The sequence below is a fragment of the Urtica dioica genome, chromosome 11, assembly GCF_054948205.1.
Source record: "Urtica dioica subsp. dioica isolate 48M chromosome 11, U.dioica_male_clone48M_v1_H2, whole genome shotgun sequence".
Classification (NCBI taxonomy): domain Eukaryota; kingdom Viridiplantae; phylum Streptophyta; class Magnoliopsida; order Rosales; family Urticaceae; genus Urtica; species Urtica dioica.
Window position 1 is genome coordinate 14,536,965 of NC_142766.1, and position 6,969 is coordinate 14,543,933.

Here is a 6,969-nt window from a genome sequence, read left to right on the forward strand (position 1 = left end):
CGTTAATTTGCAATGCACCTACATAACATCACAATAATTTTTTGTTTTCTGAATTAAAAAAAAAGACATTTTAAAGAGGTTGAATATACCTTCTTGGACTACACCTATGGCGTTACGAATCAATGAGAGTTTATGAGAATAGGCATCTAATAATATATATATATATATATATATATATATATATATATAGAGAGAGAGAGAGAGAGAGAGAGAGAGAGAGAGAGAGAGAGAGAGAGAGAGAGAGAGAAAGAGGGACTGAGAGAGAATTCAAAGAGATAGAGTGCGGCACAGCTATAAATACAAATAATCATGCTAGTAAATTTCTAATATATAATAATTAAGTGCATTCATAAACATATAAAAGAATCATTGACCAGACATATATGTAAGATAATTAAATACATGTAAGATAAGATCATTGACCAGACATTCCAAATAAAAGAATTAAATATATATTTTGATTGACTTACAATTACAACTGTATGAAACTATGAATATGGCCAAATACGCTATAAATATTATGTTTGTTTAAATCTGGACAGTTTTGAGTCTTTTGACATTACCTTATCTTCAAAATGTTTTTTTTTTTTTGGGTACAAAGTAGCCAATTCAAATTAATTGTGTATTTTTGTTTGTGAATTAATATTTATTTATTTGAAAATTTAAAGATTTTTTTTCCATTTGTAAATTAATATTTATTTTATTTTTAAAATTATTTTTTATTTTTTAAAATTATTGTTTATTTTTTAAAATTAAATACGTATCACATGTTTATTTTTTAGATATTAAATAATTGAATTTATTGGTATAAATTCCTACTCGATAATTTTTTTTACAGATTCGCACATGGTTCTGTTTCTGGGTGATGATGTCGTTTCTTGGCATCGCATCCAGTGACAATGACAAGAATGCGACGAAGATCTATTCAAATAGTATGGACAAAGAAATGGTGGCATTGATCGTGGTGGCGATTCTCGTTGGTATATTAATTATGACATGGTTGTGGTGGAGAGAGCATGGTGACGATGGAGGTAAATTGGCATCTACCTTCTCCATCGTCCACTTTCATCTAAATATTTACTTTTTTTATAAACGTGTCGAATATGTTTATGTTGAGATAAGTATTTTATAAAATATTTTGACATGTGTTCTTTGATTTACTTTTTTTGTTATAAAAAGCTCTCTTTAATATTAGTCTAATATTAACAGAAAATCCACGTCTCTTTTTATGAAGTTTTAAAAATGTATTCGCAGTGAATTGCCTTTGCTCCTGCTAACCCAAAGAAGTTAAATAGACATTGTTTGGAAATCGCAGTTTAATGACAATGTTGAGCATTTGGATAGAGCAATTACTTAATGAGCATTTGGATAGAGCAACGATAAGAAAGACTCTAATTAGAGGCTCATTCCGATAGTCTCTCAAGTCTCAACTATATGACCCCAAAATTAAAAAAAACATGAGGACTCTTTTTTCTCTCAGCTTTCTCTATTTTGTTGTGAATTTTGTTCATATTTTTGAAGTTGCTCAATTTATCATTCCAATTCAAATGCTCAGTTGTTTCCATGTTTTAAGTTATCATCACGCGCAAAAACTAACTAAGTTGCTGGATTTCAACGAACACAAAAAATTATGGGGAATTGATATCGAGAGAAATTCGGTACATAAAGCAGTGGATCTAGTGAAATGACCATTAGGAAGACTTACGGTGACATTTGTGACAGGGTGTGAATCAATAAAGAGTTCTAGGTTAAAACAGATTTGGTATGTAGCACCTAAATCGATAACCCAGCCATGGAATTTCTCAGGTGAATTAGAAACAAAGACGATCATGGTTGTACCGTTTGAGGGGTGAGAAGAGGCAGCATATGCGAAGGCTGGGGAGTCAAGTGATCCCTGAGGCTAAAGCTGAGAGCTGAGATAGGCTAAGTGGAGTGGACTGAGCTGATTGAGTTCCTGTAGATGGAAGGGAGCTGACCAAATTCGAGGAGACAGCAAAACTTGATTGAGTTGAGGCATACGTTTTCGATTTGAATTTGAAGCCCGGTGGAAACCCGTGGAGCTTGAAACACTTATCAGCTGTGTGTCCTATGATTCCACAATGAGAACATATGGGTTTCTTGACCTTGTTGAACTGAGCACCTAGGGCTGTAGGTGGAGACATTGTCAAGGGTGCTGAGGTCGAAGAAGATCCAATGGTGATATTAAACGTCACATGGTTGGGTGTGGATCCAAGGATACCCGCTCCAATTCCTCGTTTCCTCTCCTCTTAAACAATCAAACTGAACACCTTCGCAACTGATGGGAAAGGTTCCATCATCAAAATTGGACCTCTAACGCCCGCATATGAGTCGTTTAACCTCATCAAGTACTGCATCACTGATTCTTGATCTCGGTTCTCGTTACAAGACTTCATACCTCCACAATAATGCATGAGAAATTCAAAATTCTTTGCCATGTTTGGAAATAGTGGAAAATACAAAGGAAAAAAAAAATTGAAATCTATAGTATTTTCTCATTCTTGTTTGGATGTGCTAATGTTGCGATTTTTCCGTACGCAAGTGCACGTAGTCGCTCAAGTAGTAAAGTTCGTAAGTACGAGTCGATCCCACGAGGAAAATGTTTAATTAAATTGACAAGATTACTAGCACGAATTGAACCCGATGATTTGATTATTGTGATGGTTATAAAAACGAACGAAAATTAAAAACAATTAAAATACGAAAGATTACGATAATGAGAAAGCAAGAACTATGGCTTCACAAGTTATTCCTATGGTTTGGATTCGAGAATTAAGCACTAAACACACACTCTTATGTTTGCTAATCACGCTCACGATAATGGTAATCTAAGATTTCTCTCGAACATCTAAGAATCTAAACCTATGCCGGGATATCTTCTCTCGATCTCAACCCCTAAAAACAATGGCTAGCATTAAAAACAAGAACGTTCACACGACTCCGAAACAGCCTAGCTATGTCTAGCCTAGGAATGTATCCCGATAAATTAATCCTTGTGCACGACTAACCTAATCTCTTCCGAGCATTAAGCAATCCTAATATCATGAACACGGTAGCTAATCGAATTCAAGCATTACACACAGAATTAAAATAAACAAACATTATAGAGCATATGAACATTAATTTGACATGAATGAATCCATAACCATATTCATAACTTGTTACACCATAGCCCTTAAAGAATTTAGTGCATGATTGAACGGAACGCACAGGGTGAGCGCACAGGGCTGTGCACCGCACATGGGCCGCACAGGGCAAACGCACAGGGCTGTGCACCGCACAAGGGCCGCACAGGGCAAACGCACAGGACTCTGGAAGTTTGTGCATTTCTTGGTTCACCTTGAACCACCTATCTTGAGCTCCGGGTGTCGGAATTGAGATCCGAAAGATGTTCTGAACTCCTTGCGATTGCCCTGTCATCCTCAAATGCTCTATTTGTCATTTTTGAACCTCCAAACTCTAAAAATTAAGAAAAACACTCCAAAACACATGAAAATGCTCTCGAACTAACTTCTTTTCATTTCCGAGAGTACAAACAAACACGTTTATAACGCGCTTATCAAATACCCCCAAACTTGAATTGTCGCTAGTCCTCGAGCGATAAAATAAAACAAAATTACACAAAAACAATAAACCTAAAAAATGGTAGAACTTGGTGTATCACGCCTCGACCGATAATCGCTTGCCTCAACCATAATGCGTAGACTTACATACAAGTGAGAATTCATGATTTTAAACTTCAAGTCAACTACTAAATGCGAAAGAAAGATTACAAGCTCGAGTAACCTTGACCGTTTTTCAATGCTTTCGTATCTCGCTCACTCTCGACTCCCAAGGCTTTGCAACTCTTCCAACCCCTCTCAATAAACACTCTCATGCCTAATTTCGTGAATTTCGGCTCAACACACCCATATGCCCCCTCTTCTCCCTTAGTCTCCACTAATTTACACACATCATTTCTAGTCAATCGGTAAGTCTTTAAGGCTTGTAATGTTAGGCTTAGGTCACAGATAGATATGAATATTTTCACGGCTCATGGCTAAGCTAACTAGGGTCACTAATCACCTCCTTAGACTCACTCAAACTCTCTTCCAAGTCAAAATTACTCGTTTAAACACCATCAACAAACTCAAAACAAATAAACATAATATACAAAACGCTAAAGATGAGCGTTCTTCATTGCATTTTATTTTACTTTTTCTTTTTTTTTTCTTTTTTTTTTCTCTTTTTTTTTTAGTGAATTAATAAAAACAACGACGGTATTTAACGAGCTTTTGACTTCTTTTTTTTTATGACTCGCAAGATCGTTCTACGAACAAGTCATATAGAAGTGAAAAAGCGATGAAGTTCTAGCTAGCTTAGCGGGTTCTTTGTGGGAATGTCTTCTTTGGTTAAGCTCATTTAGTGACTTAGAACGAGATGGGTCGTGTTTGGCTTTTTCTAAAAAGGGTTCTAATGGATATTCACAATCGGGTCGGCTTTTTAGGTCTACGTGGCTCATCCTAATGCTTACTTCATTTCGGCTTAGATTAGTGTGTAACTTATTTCGCCTCGATTAGGAATTAGAGAAGGTTCTAGTGTGTGGCGGGTGTTTTCAATCAAGTGATCGGTCAAGTTGCTATCCAAGGTTACCTAAAGGGTCGAGACATGCATCATTCGGGTCAAATATGGAAACTCTAGAACTCGACAAATTCTTTCTCACCTAGTAGTTCATGAACAAATCTCACCTCTAAAGCTAATGCATTACAATATCATCGGCAAACAATATAACAATCAATCGAGACAATTCACACCAATTTCTACCTAAAAACCTCAAAAACAAAAAAAAATTATCCTAATATATACAAATCCACAAAACAAGAATCCCCCCAAACTTAAAATCTACATTGTCCCCAATGTAGTTCAAAGAGCACAAATGGGAAGAAAACTTATCTTGCGGGGGTGGTCGAACTCCCCTACTCATTGCCGTCGTGCTCAGGCGGCGGTAGATCTTCTTTTATGCGCTCTTTTTTTCTCCAAACCTCTTTGAACGGTTTCGGCCAGTGTCCTCGCCATCTCTTGAATGTAGACTTCGGCTTTGCACCCTTGTTCGTAGTTTTTGTTGATTTGTCCGGAGAAGCACGTGGTGGTGGTGGAGGTGATGGTGGAGGTGGCGGAGGCGCCAGAGGCATCAGAGGCTGGACTTCAATAGTCTTGAGGACATAGACTTCTTCTATCTCCTTTTCGCGCTTTTGGGCTTTGTCGATCCTAAATGTCTCTTCCTCGTCCTTCATGTGCATCGTCAACTCGCCTTTTTTGCACGTCGATGCGAGCACCACATGTGGCTAAGAAAGCCCTTCCCAAGAGTATGGAAATCTCGCGGTTTTCGTCCATGTCGACGATGTAGAAATCGGCCGGAAAAGTAAATTCTCTGACTTTGACGAGGAGGTCTTCCACAAAGCCGCTTGGGTGCCTTATGGTCCGATCTGCCAGTTGGAGAATGGTGCGCGTGGACTTTAGTTCACCCATCCCGAGTTAGTTGAAGACGGTCATGGGCATGAGGTTGATGTCCGAACCTAGATCGCACAAGGCGTTATCGATGAAGACATCTCCTATGGTGCACGGCAGCGTGAATTGGCCTGGGTCTTTCAACTTTGGCGGGAGCTCTTGTTGTAGAAGCGCGCTACTTTTGGCTGAAAGCGCCACCGTGAGCCTTTGCGGGAATGGAATTGGCGGCTCATAAGTATGGATCGACGATGGCAGCTTAGGAGCTTCGATGACAGAGGCAGTCTCTTCTTCTTCTTTCTTTGGGCCCTCGATGATCGCAGCGCATTGATGTGAGATGACGTTGCAATGCTCCCTTGGATTTACTTCGGAGGTGCTCGGAAGTGTACCTTGGGGCCTTGTGTTGAATGAAGCAGCCATCTGTCCCATCTGTGCTTCGAGGTTGCGCATCACCGCGTCTTGATTATGCATATACGCCTGCGTTCGGGACATGAATGCTGTGAACATCTCCTTCATTTCATCTTTAGGAGCGGGCTAATTTTGTTGTTGTGGCTGGAACCCATGTTGGTGTTGTTGTTGCCCTTGTTGTTGATTTTGGAACCCCTGGGGCGGTCCTTGATTCAGGAACCCCTGTTGATGTTGCTATTGTTGTTGAGGCTGCGATTTCCATGCTAAATTTGGGTGGTTATTCCTTGCTCCGGTGTAGTAGTTGTTGGAGTTCTGGATCGTTGGACGATTGTAGTTCCCCACGAAATTTGCATTCTCGACTTGACACTCGTTTGCGTTCGGGCAATCGTCGGTGAAGTGCGGCCCGTTACACCAGAAGCATGGCTCTGGTGCTAAGTGCACCGCATGGGCTGTGGCTTGCATCTCCTTCAACTGCTTCTTTAGTTCCGCCAATTCAGCCGTCACTGCTCTAATTGCTTCCACATCAGGTGTGGATGTCGTGGCATTCACGGATGATGTGGGTGGCTTCATGATTCGCTTCTCCACCGGACATTGGTCATTGCCTCGTGCCAGCTCGTTTAGGAGTTCCTGGAACTCTGTGGGTGTCTTAGTTAGCACCGTGCCTCCTACCGCGGTGTTCACCAAAGTTTTCGTGGATGAGAGCAGCCCGTAGTAGAATATCTGAAGCTGGACCGGAAGGGTGACTCCGTGATGTGGGCACTTTCTCAGCATCTCTTTGAAGCGAGCCCATGCTTCGTGTAGAGATTCGCCTTCCCATTGTCCGAAACTATGGATCTCGTTTCGTAGTCGAGCTGTCTTCTCGAATGGGAAGAACTTGGCGAAGAAGACATTGCAGAGGTCTTCCCATGATTCAATGGAGTCGGCGGGTAGCGACTTGAGCCAAGACTTTGCTCGGTCGCGTAGAGAGAAAGGGAATGATCGAAGACGAATGGCATCAGTACTGATATTATGGATTTGGAAAGTATCGCATAATTCATTGAAGTTTGCGATGTGCTCATT

General features: G+C 40.2%; 1 non-coding gene across 1 annotated transcript; it reads left to right on the forward strand.

Moving 5' to 3' along the window:
• Positions 1-6,653: 6,653 nt before the first annotated feature.
• On the forward strand, positions 6,654-6,759 carry LOC149381503 (small nucleolar RNA R71). The gene has a single exon (XR_016294001.1). It is a non-coding gene; the product is annotated as a small nucleolar RNA R71 (small nucleolar RNA).
• Positions 6,760-6,969: the final 210 nt, after the last annotated feature.